This window comes from Scomber japonicus, chromosome 16 (genome assembly GCF_027409825.1).
Source record: "Scomber japonicus isolate fScoJap1 chromosome 16, fScoJap1.pri, whole genome shotgun sequence".
Classification (NCBI taxonomy): Eukaryota; Metazoa; Chordata; class Actinopteri; order Scombriformes; family Scombridae; genus Scomber; species Scomber japonicus.
In genome coordinates, this window is record NC_070593.1 from 30783363 (window position 1) to 30796330 (window position 12968).

Here is a 12968-nt window from a genome sequence, read left to right on the forward strand (position 1 = left end):
CATTCAGGTGACAGTGTGAAGATGTTATATTGTTAGAACATTTCAGTAAATGGGTTAAGTGATCAGAGCATTTACACAAATCAATGATATATGATTTTCTCTTGTTTCCTTAAATAAGCACACAGAGGTAGGTCTGTTATCTGATGTTGCTTTAAGCCTCTACAATCAAGTTCATATAATAGAATAATGCTCAGTGACTTGCTTCATTTACAGACTGCCTAATTTACACACAGGCTCCAGCAGAGGAGGTGGGGGAAATCAAATTTCTTCAGGGGTAGGCTTCAATCGGCCTGTTGCTTTGAGAGCGGTCATTAGCTGGGAATGTTTTCTCTCCAGGTCACCCGCAGATAGAGCATTTCCCCCTACATGAAGTGGTAGCAAGACCCTCAGGATACATAATGACTTTCCCACCTGTATTCTTCATTAAGACATTTTCTGGATCATTTATACAGAGTTAGAAAACAAGGTAGAAACTCAGAGGCAGCTACTTTATCAAATGCATCTCACACACAATGCTCCTGGGGCATTTTAATGGCAGCTCCATTGTATTTATTTTACAAATAACTCCAATTAGCGCAATTACTGAGTTTAATGTCCCTAATTGGCACGGTAATATTGATAGTTACTGCAACTTTAATATAGATGGCAAGGGGCTAACTAAGGCTGCCTCAGGGTCCAATACATGATGGTTCAATTAAGTGCATTTAATCTTTCCTTTCCTCAGCTTCTGTTGAACTGACTGTGCTCATGTCTCATACATCTGAAATAAGCACACATTCAGTAGCAATACTCATATTTTATAGTCATAGTTTGATCAGCATTTTGACATATGAGTCTAACTCTGGCTGTTTTCATGTGGTTTTTAGCCACAATACTTGTGCAGCTCTGGGTTGCCAGTATGGATCAGTTCAGCACAGTCAGATGCATGACTACAATATTTAGTTCTGATATTCATTTCCATTATAGGATTGAAAGTATCCCATTTGATTATCCCTTCCCATCATCCCTGTCATTAGGTTAATATTTAATTTGATTTGTATTCAAACACAAGAATTGAGTGTAATCAACCAATTTTTTGTCATTAATTTAACTACGTAGGTTTTATTCATTTTAAGCTAATTCAACTCAAAAAGTCTAGTTCTCCTTTTCAGATCATTTCTGAACTAGAGTAAACATGATGGGTGGAATGAATGAACTGCTGAGAGTTCACTCAACTCATTAAGTTTCTAAAGAAACATGATCAGCATATTTGCATATTCCCCAGCATGCATTGTTTTAGAGTTCAAACTCTCCAGAGATCTTTTTTATTTTTGAAGTTTGAGGAAAATATACATGATGGAAACTTGTTGTCTTGGAACTTTAATACTTGTTAAAATGAATCATGGTTGTTTCATTCTTAGAAATGAAAACAGTTGTAAGTTTGTCAAAATTAAAGCAGATATCCAAACTATTATGCTCTAGCATGCTTCCCTCAAACTATTGCACTTGATTGCATTTATCATTAGACCCTTCTTGTGGTCATATACTGTATGTGTACAATACATTGAGTTCTCCTTTAACCATAGATCAGGGGTGGATTGGCCATTGGAAGTAGCGGGATTTTTCCCTGTGGGCCGATCAATAATGGGCCGATGGCTGCCCGTTTTTATTTTTTATTTGTTCATTTAGTTTTTGCTGCACCTTGTAACTCTCCCGGCCCAGAGCAGAGACATGCACCGGCCCACAGAGCTCCGCTGCAGCCTGCAGACACAGCAGAGGCTTGTCTGTCTAAAGAATACCTGGCCCAATGGCCCTATGATAGGCTACAGAGGCCCAGGAGTCCTACCCACGCATGTTCTAGTCCCCCCCCCTCGTCCAATCACCTTTAATGACAAGCAGTCATGATGAGAGAGAGAGTGAGAGAACTCTGGTGACCTGGTTCCTCTCAGTGTAGCTAGAGCTAGCAGCAGTGGTTCCTCTCAGTGTAGCTAGAGCTAGCAGCAGTGGTTCTTCTCAGCAGTGTAGCTAGAGCTAGCAGCAGTGGTTCCTCTCAGTGTAGCTAGAGCTAGCAGCAGTGGTTCCTCTCAGCAGCGTAGCTAGAGCTAGCAGCAGTGGTTCCTCTCAGCGTAGCTAGAGCTAGCAGCAGCGGTTCCTCTCAGCAGTGTAGCTAGAGCTAGCAACAGTGGTTCCTCTCAGTGTAGCTAGAGCTAGCAGCAGTGGTTCCTCTCAGTGTAGCTAGAGCTAGCAGCAGTGGTTCCTAACAGCAGTGTAACTAGAGCTAGCAACAGTGGTTCCTCTCAGTGTAGCTAGAGCTAGCAGCAGTGGTTCCTCTCAGCGTAGCTAGAGCTAGCAGCAGTGGTTCCTCTCAGCAGTGTAGCTAGAGCTAGCAGCAGTGGTTCCTCTCAGCAGCAGGTGTGTCAGAGTGAGGCTCCCGCTGCCATGATGGTGCAGCAGCAGGTTGAGGAAGGCTCTTCAATTGGAAATAGTGATACAGTCTTAAGCAGGTGTGATCCTGCCAGCATGGTGTGATAAACACTCATTAAATGTTCAGAACGGTTACTAACTGTCTATGAACTTTACTTGACATAATAAACAGCAAACTCTGCATAGTGTGGTGTGTTACAACTAGGCCTAAATCTATTTATCTAAAGTATTGGAAAACAATCATATTCATATATCCTGATTAATTGATTAGTTGCTTTTATTAACCACTATTTTCATCAAAGGATGCCACATAATTACAAATCTGCAAGCTTACAACTCAAATGTTGCAATATGATGTGGTTTGAGCATGTAGATCTATGGTAGATCTGCTAGTTTCACAATTGTTGATCATTTCTACCTATAATGACTTCCCCAAATCAGGTCACCAGAGTTTAAGTATTTGAAGTGTCAACATGCACCTTTCTTCATTTGTTCATGAAGGACATTGATCTAACTACATAACACATATGTAGCCTATGATACTTTACATATTTTTTTCAGTCAGTGTTTATAGTTTATTGCTCTTTCAACAGTTTCACATTATACAATTAAAACTAATTCAAGCCTATTCAAGTCTCCAGAATATAAGGGGTATTGTTCAGTATACTACTGTTATTAAGGGCTTGTGTGTTTAAATGTACATCAACGCGAGTTGGCTCAGAATCTGCGCGTGGATTGTAGTGGGCTGAAGCAGGTCAGAAACCAGTTTCATAAATCATTGTTTTAAACACGCACATTAGGTGTTGTAATAAAGTAGTGAATGCAACACTGACCTCTCATCGGCTTTTAAGTTGATACGTTAAACTTAAACATTTGGTAGTTACAGAGCAACATCGAGTAGAGTTGTGTTTCTGTCCATCTAAGTGAATGTAAGTCCAGTATCCACTCTCTGTCCCTCTGCTAACGCCTGAGGGAAATATCTTTCTCTTTAGCTGCTAAATACTCCACTATGTTCTCCAGCTAGTCTACACCTACACTGACTATTTGCAGTGTGGTACCAAGCAAGTAGTGTACAGTGGCTTTCTAGAGCTTTCTCTCTGAAAACAGCTGCCTGCTGTGTCTGAAAACACTGAGAGCACTGAGAATGGACAGTAAAGTTGCATCTGAATCAGAGTCACTAGAAACTCTCAGTAGGTTCACCACTACGCTGTTGCACTGTTGTTGTTTAATTGTTATGAAAAATATAGAATATAGATCTGAATTTGAAAAGAAGGTTTTACTTCAACAATGGGAATCTCAGTGGAGTGCTTAACAGAAAATCCAGTGAGCATGTTCCAAAAAATATGAATGTGCTACCTTTTCATATTTTTTTGGAAAATATAGATCATAGCTGCTTTAACAGTCATTTGTAACAGTGTCAAACATTACTGTCCTGCCAACAGGGGAAACAGACACTAAACCATTAGCTGCCATGTATATGCACACTGAAGAATTGTGTGAATATCAAATAAACAAATGATAGATATTACAAAATAAATACATTTAAGCTTACAAAAATGAAGTGGAAGTCCTGTCTGTGTGGGTTTTGTTAATACTGACCTGTTTTTGTGTGTTAATGTCCAACAACAATTTATCTAAAGTTTGGGGAAGAAGTTACCTCACAAAGCATTAGCTGTGTTAATATTACCCACCCAGAGACTGCTCCACAGCTGATTGCTCCCCAGTGACACAAGCTGGGCAGGCCTTACATCACAGCTGATCTTAGACATGATGGTGCAACCGAGGCCACAACAGTCTACAGCAACACAATTACAGAGGGTAAGGTCATGAAAATGTGGAAAGAATGTGTGGGAAGGTTATAGTTTTACATGTTAAGATTTCAGGGTTAATAGTTTCATGCTACAACCAAACTCTGCATGTAGTGTGAATAGACAGCATCTCAGCAGTAGTGCAGTTGTGATTAAGTTATAAAGGGTTGTAGTTGAATAGCCTATGGAAGGGATAATTATGAAATATATCCAGATATTGAGACTTTAAATGTACTTGACATTAGTGCTGAATTAGTACTGAATATCTAAAAGATAAGAGATAAAAGAGTGTACATAACGCTATCATATACAGTACCAGTCAAAAGTTTGGACACACTTGTATGAGTGAAATAAGCATGAATAGCATCTTTCCGTCCCCCTTCTGAAGTAGTAGCTGTTATATCTTTCACTCTTCCATGTTACTTAATATAACAATGACAATCCAGACTCCGACGTAATGTTAACTATTTATTAGCATAGCAACATGACTTGTAGCACATGGCTGAATAACAACAACCCGGGAGCAGGGGTTACCCAATATGCCTTGCGTGATCAAACTACGGGTGTCATGGTAACTCAAAATACACCACAGTAGCTACCTGCTCCAAACCTCCCCCCGAATCTTCACCCATTACTCTAATTGTTATGCAACCATGTAGTTCATTTTGTCAGTATTTGCTTTCTACCATGCACAAATAAAAATGTAACTGAACTTTTGTTGTGTAATTGTAACAATGAGCAATAACAATATAGTAAAAACAGATTTTTCACGGGCACTGCAACTAAATTATGGGTCATTTACAAATGAAGAAAATAATGCAGTACTTAGCACTCACTCCTAATTACTTTCTGTGATACTGTGAATATATAAATAATCAAAAGTTAAACTGACTGAACTTCAGCTCTGGTAGTCATCACTGGACAGTCGGTGAAATTGAATTATAGGCCGCTAGCAGCTGAATGTGGCCCCTGCCATTTAAGGTGCAGTGTGTAGGATTTAGTGGCATTCTGTGGTGAAGTTGCAAATTGCAACAACCTGAATACCCTACACCTCCTTCTAAGGGTGGGGGAGGGGGAGAATGTATAATGGCTGTGAAACTTGTGCTCTCTAGAGCCCTTTCTAGAGTCATTTTGTTTGCGCTGCATGGAAGAAGTCCCATTATCTATGTAGATATAAAGGGCTCATCTCAACAATTCCTATTTTCAGGTGATAGTGCACTATTAAAATATATTACTACTTACACAACATCCACAGTGACTCTGATGGAGGAGACAAAAAACTTTTGAAATACCAATGTTATCACCCACAACCACAGCTTTGATAGGTTGTTACCAGAGGATACGTTCTTGATGTTCACTTTCTTCAAATCTGCCTAATACAACACATTATACACGTAAAGAATATACTTTGTATCTAAGACATCATATACTTGACAAGCTGGAGATCATAGCATGACCAGTACACGGAGAAAGAATGATTTCAATATACACAAATGTGCAATCAAGACAACATTTTAATTCTGTTGCTAGTAGCATTAAAGGACCCTCAGTAGTCTGAGTTTAGCTTGGTGAAACCTGCAGATAACCTGTTACACTGTGTTTTTTTTCACTGAACAATTTGAAGCACAATAAGTCTTGACTCAGACATCTTCTACTTTCACCAGAAACAAAGTGCCAGTTCTTTATCTTGGTTTTTCATCTTCTTTCCTAACACTGGCTGGAGCAGAAACAACCCTACAGCAGACTGAAGGAAAAAAGTGAGAATATTTAGTTTGGCCCAAGCCTCTGCACATCCAAATCTGTTCTGTACTGCTGTGGCCTTAGACCAATACACTGAACTTTCCAACTTTAGCCCAAGTCTGTAACAAATTATTATAACTTGTCATATCTAATTTTTATGTGTAATAATTACAAAGCTGAGAATTAAGTCATTAAGTAATTGATTAGTGATAAAGTACATATTTGTATCGAATTCTCTTCACACAGTTCAACAGTATAGATTTTCAAGTTGATATAGTTGATGCACGATTTAGTGCATATTCTTAGTCATCTTTTTTCTTTCAGTCTAATTGTGTTCCTGTGGTTGGTAGTAGCCCATTATTATTTTATATACAAGTAAGCTAAATACACAGATGTAAGATTCATTCACAGAAAGAAAGCAAATATGTATATTCTCTCAAATGTTAAACTAAAATTAAAGCATTTGATTAAATCAGGTGGAAGCAGAGAAATAAAGACGTTAGTGCAGAAAAGGATTAAAAGCAAGATTATTGAAATTAAGGTAGCATGCAAAAATACATTTAAAAGTATTTTTAAATGGCTGGTGGTGTTTAGCTCAGTGGGTAGAGCACCCACCCTATGTGTTGAGGCGGCAGTCCTCACTGCAGGCAACCCCAGTTTGGACCCCAGTTCAAATCCCATGCCAGCTGGTCCTATCCTGCATGTCATTCCCCCATTGCCTGTCTCTCTCTCTACTATCTACATTAAAGGCAAAAAAGCCCCCAAAAATTTTACTTTAAAAGTATTTTTAAAGATGATGCAAGGAGAAGATGACAGGGGCTATAAATATAAGAGTCACTATAAGACAGTTTCCAGTGAACTTGATATGGCAAATGACTTGAGTCATTTTTGTTGCAGATTTGATATACATGATTATAGATCAGAACAGACTCGGGGCCATTATGTAAGTTAGGGAGATAATGACTGCTGATATTATAATTTCTCCAGATGATGTCAAATCACATTTTAGACATGTAAACCCTTGCAAGGTCCCTCAGCCAGATGTTATTAGTTGTAGGACATTACGGGCATGTCCAGATTATCTGGTGTGGCCTTTTCAGAGGTTGTTCCAGCTGTCATGAGACACTGGGTCATTCCCTAATTTTTCCATAATTCTGCAAGTGCCTAAAAACAATATACCCAGGGAATTTAATGGCCTGTGCCTGGTAGCCTTACATCTGTCCTCTCTGAGGTTTCACATCTTTTGGATCCTAACCAGTTTGCATACCTTGTGGAGAGAGGTGTTGAAGATGCCCTGCCAACTATGATTAACGACATTTATGAGAACCTTGAACAAGCTCAAATCATAGTCAAAATTGTATTTGTAGATTGGACACTTTCCAACCCCATCTGATGGTGGGCAAGCTGGTGGATCTGGGTATCTCTGTACTCTGTACACCAATGACTGTCAAGCATCTGCTTTAGCGCACACTTACTTTAAATATGCAGATGATACAGCACTAATAGACTATTTGAAATCTGACAACTCATCCATGAAAGGCTTTGAAAGGGAGACACAAGGTTTTATCCAGCCAGTGTTAGGAAAAAACACTGTTGAAAAAAAACTGTTGAGGAGACTGGAGGAGCTTCTGAGCTGGGCAAGGATGGAAATCTGTCAATTCAGAAAGGTCAAACCTGTCAATTCAGAAAGGGTCCAGGAACGATAACATTCTCTGTTGATGAAGAGAAGATCTCACTTCGAGCAGCTAGTGCAAAGCTTTGGGAGGCTATACACTACTGAGCTGTTAGATAAGCACATGGCTCACTTTGTCATGACACAGCTCTCAGAACGCCTGGTCAGGATAGACCAAAGCCTTCCAGAGAAATTCAAGACTTGATCAATTCACCCTTTACCATCGCTGATGTGGCCACTGAAGTTGTGTGAGATCTCTGCAACAACAGTACAAAGGATGGATCTGAAAGCAAACAATGACATCCATAAATGGCACCAAAAACTGGCAGAAGTGTTTGAGGGGCGCAGACTTGAAGCCAGAAGAACCAGCCCATCATCCTCCAAACCGCAAATACACTTCATCAGGCAAGGAGCTGAAGGAGAAAACATTAACCAGAGGGAATGGCAGATAAGGATTGACCTTAACCAGCAGCTTAATTTTCCACCCGAAATAACCACAAGTTCCCGACTGCCAGACACCATCCTGTGGTCCATCTCAGCAAGACAGTAATCATGGCAGAACAACAGTACCATAGGAAGAAATGATGGAGGCAGCCTTTGAGAGAAAAAAGGAAAAGTGCAACGAGCTTGGTGCAGCATGTACAGAATCAGGGCGGAAGGCATGCACCTACCCTGACGAAGTCAGATGCTTTGTTGGAAAATCCACCCAGCAGCTAGTGAAAACCGCCAGAGTCACTGATTCCAAGCAAAAGGTTTCAACCATAAAATGTAATCTGATCTTCTGACTGTAGATCAGCTGTTGTTTGACTTTTTGCTGATTTTTACACTGTAATGTGCTTTTGCAACCACTAGTTGGCACAAAAAACGCATTTAATAACAAGGACAACAGGTCAATGTTCAGCAGTATGAAGTATAAGGTCCAGCAAAACCAAAATGTAACCCATGTGAGGATGAACAGTCGCAGGAGGTTAAGAAACTGATTCACTAGACTGGTAGACATCTGATAGCCTCCAGATGTTCTATAAAGCTGTTTTGCTGAGTTTTCTGTCCTGTGGCCTTATCTGCACCTTTGGAAATGTGCAGGCTCAAAATCACGTCAAATTGTAGGGCAAGGTCAACATAGTGAGTAGGATTAATGGGGTTGATCAAGTGTCTGCAGCACAGCTGTTTAATGACCTTTCTTTCTTTAAAAAAAAAAAAAACTGAACAGATCCTCTATGATCCTACCCATCCTGTCCACATATATTTCAGAGAGAGTAGTAGGTCAAATGGCAAAATCCAGCAACAGAAAATTAGAACAACACGGTAGAGCAAATCATTTGTGCCCACAGCAATCAACATTACTGAGCAAAGCAGGCAACATGCACTGACTCCCAGGGGCCCTAATTGACCCAGGCTCACTGCATGTCAATTGTTTTTTGGTAGTTTGATTGCAAATTAGTTTCAATACTTGGACCACATTATTATTAATTCAGGTTGTCTTGTCTTTTATAGAGAAGTCCTCAGTCTAGTGTTCACATGGTGCACATCAGAGATGTAAACAAATATGAATATATTATTCAGACATATTCTGATACTGGAATCTGAACTGATATAAACAGCAACCATTCTTGCAGCAATATTCATCCTGACTAATCAGATTTAAATCATTTTAAGTTTGATGTTCAGATATAAGGTAAGGTTTATCCTCAACAGCATTTCATCAGTTTTCACCAGAGGTTTTGCTCATCACTGGAATACTGAGAATATATTTTTGTGTGATATGTGATGATGTCTGTCTATCTACTGTATGATGTGTAACTGTGAAGAGAGCCTTATTGGCTCCCTGAAGGGAAAACAAATTCCACCTACCCTGTTCATATGCTGGGCTGTAGAATCAAACCACCTGCTTCAAAAGATTCTGTTCAGTTGCATAACGTTTGTTTTTTAAAACATATATTATCATGTATTATGTTTTTTGTGTACACTGTTATGATGTCAGACATCCCAAACTCAAGTTTAACATACATACACTATCACCCATGAAGTTGGAATAATTTAGTTTTCAGACACAATCCTCTGTTTATTCCTATTTAAATTCTCATTGTGATATGTTTGGAAGAGACCGATTAATAAAGTTTTAAGAAGTTATACACTTTATCTGTCAAGAATGAATCACATTGTCACATTTCATGGAAAGAGGTAAAAAAATATTTTATTCCAACTTTGTGGGCGACAGTGTATATAGAAATGCTCCCTGTAAGTAATAATAATAATAATAATAATAATAATAATAGTTTATTTTTGGATAGGGACAGTGCATATTAATGAACATAAATGTTAGACATCTCTGTAAATATGACGGATTATAGAAAAGCTGCTAATTTGCATCCGTAGTCCCTAATGAGAGAAATAAATATAAAAAAGAATACAAGTCAAATGCAGACTTTAACCTGCTCCGAACGCTTTGTTTGTGACAAGCTGACATCACAGCGTCACATATGTCCATAAATGGATGTTCATCCCGTTGTCTTTGTTGCTAAAATTGTTGCTAAGATTTTGGTTGCTATGGTTGTGCTGTTCATGTTGTCCACTCGTATATTTTGTATCTAATTTTAGTTCACACATGTACAGATGGATTCGACGAGTAAAGAATAAGATCAAGTAGTGAAATCCTGCTTTTATAGTTTGTACAAAAACTATAAGCATCATCTTTGAACAGGAAGTAATTTTTAAAATAAATAATGTCCTCATACGGAGACACTGGGTTTATTTTACTGTATAACAAAAATAATTCACCAGTGTATTAAACTAATTATTTCTTTGTCGTAGCTTGTTGCTAAAATTAGTCAAATTTGGACAACATATCAAACTACAAATGTTATTAAGTTTAAATAAACAGGTTTCAACCATAAAATGTAATCTGATCTTCTGACTGTATATCAGCTGTTGTTTGACTTTTTGCTGATTTTTACACTGTAATGTGCTTTTGCAACCACTAGTTGGCACAAAAATGCATTTAATAACAAGGACAACAGGTCAAAGTTCAGCAGTATGAAGTATAAGGTCCAGCAAAACCAAAATGTAACCCATGTGAGGATGAACGGTCGCAGGAGGTTAAAGAAATTCTACATTCAATTATGAACCAAATGAAAATAAAATACAATGTGAAATTTAAAGTAGCCATTGCAACTGCACAAGCTGCCCGTAATGGAGAAAATGAAAATGCTTTTTTGTTACTTGAGTCAGCTGATATGTTACTGGGCCCTGTCATGTGGTTAATAAAATGGCCTACTGGCCATTTTATTAACCACATGACAGGGCCCAGTGTTTATTCTATGAATGTTGTACTTTCCTCAGCATTAAGACAGAACAACTTCAGAGGCAGAATAGTCAACTCATTCCAGGCATACCTCATTAATATTGCATGCTTGGAAAATTAAACATGGAGACTTTTAAAAAACAACTACAAGGAACAAAAAGTTTCCAGCAGATTCAGCAGGTCTCACTTCTATTGTGAACTGAATCAGTTATTTATCCTGTGGAGTGCGCTGGTTAATAGTGAGTCACAGTGCACAGGGTAGAGATGCTGTCAGCCTGTGCTTTGGTGAATGAAAGGTGAGCAGGAGAGAGTCTGTGAGAGGAGAGAGCCAATAAATCATGTGGAAGAGTTTAATGTAAAGTAGCAGGAGAGTTGCGCAGGGCTCAGGGAGGGCTTGTCTTCAGCCTACTGCTTGGCCAGAGGGATTTGTTTGCTTTAACCTATCCAAACAGTCAGGAGAGGAAAGTCTGTGCCTGCTCCTTACAGTCCCTCTGTGGGACTGTCCTTCCCTTCCCCTCTTTTTTCTGTCAAACATACACACATTCCCTCACATACATTCTCTCTTTAGGGGAGTGTACGCTCACTAATACAAACACACTTTTCTGCCATTGTTTATGTTATCGCTTCAGCTAACTGTTTTTTTGTGTGTTTTTTTTAAGGTTCAGAATGTATAGGATCAAGCATGTTGCACATTTCCTCTGTTACAAGTACGAGTCCCTACACAGAATTAGACCACTAGCATGATTAACAATACTGTGCAAACTTACAGCATGGTGGAAAATATTATTAGCAACATATAAAATAGGAACATTCTGAATCAATGATTAATTTAACGTGGTTTACTTGGTTCTGTAGGCTATATGTATATGTCCCCCTCCCCCATCTCTCAGAAGGTCCAAGGCCTGGCTAGCCCTAACTATAAGTTTTATCAAAAAGGAAAGTTTGAAGCCTACTCTGAAACATAGAGATCTGGGAGATGGTTCAACAGGAGGGGAACCTGATAACTGAAGGCTCTGCCTCCCATTCTAATGTTAGAGATTCTAGGAACCACAAGTAAGCCTGTATGCTGGGAGCGCAGTGTTCTAGTAGGTACATAAGGTACTATCAGCTCTTTAAGATATGATGGAGCCTGATCATTAAGAGCTTTGAAAGTGAGGAAAAGGATTTTAAATTATATTCTAGATTTTACAGAAAGCCAATGCAGTGAAGCTAAAATGGGAGTAGTATGATCTGTTTTCTGTTTTTTCTGGACCAGCTGGAGAGTCTTTAGAGACTTGTTAGGACAGCCTGATAATAATGAATTACAATAATCCAGCCTAGAAGTAACAAATATGTGAACTACTTTTCCAGCATCATTTTGAGACAGAATGTGTCTGATTTTTGTAATATTACGCGGATGAAAAAAGGCAGTTCTTGAAATATGTTTTATGTGGGAATTGAAGGACAAATCCTGATGCCAAAGTAATGTCATCCAAAGTAGTTATATGATTATATAATGTGTTTTTAAGGTGTTTGGGTCCAAGTGCAATGACAGAGTTAAGTAGCAGAAAGTCATGGTTATGCAGGCCTTAAGGCATGGGCGTTGGATGCGTTTAAAATGTGGGTTAGACAATCTTGCATTGGGGCTGGACTTGATAATGAAGCACTGACACAGTACTTTGAGCACAGTGTTGTGTGCATAGACTGACACTGATTTTCGACATGGTCAAAGTGGGGGACAAAGACAACAAACTGTGTTGTCACAATATTTATTGGATAGCTTCTAACAAATAAATGAAAGAAAAGGCTAAAACAAGATCAGAGTCTGGAGAGTTAGAGTCAATCGGATTTCTTTCTTGTGTGTGGCAAAGCCAGAACTGTTGCACCAAGGACTGCTGCATTGTTGTTGGTCACTGGTTCATGGCTGGTTGGTTTCTGCATCAGTGTCAGCTGTATTTTCTGGCGGTTCTGCTAATCAGCTGTTACTCTGACCACACAGCTCTTCAGACATCAATCCAGCTGTTTCATGTTGTGGCTGCCCACTGCCCAGAAAAGGAGACAAGCA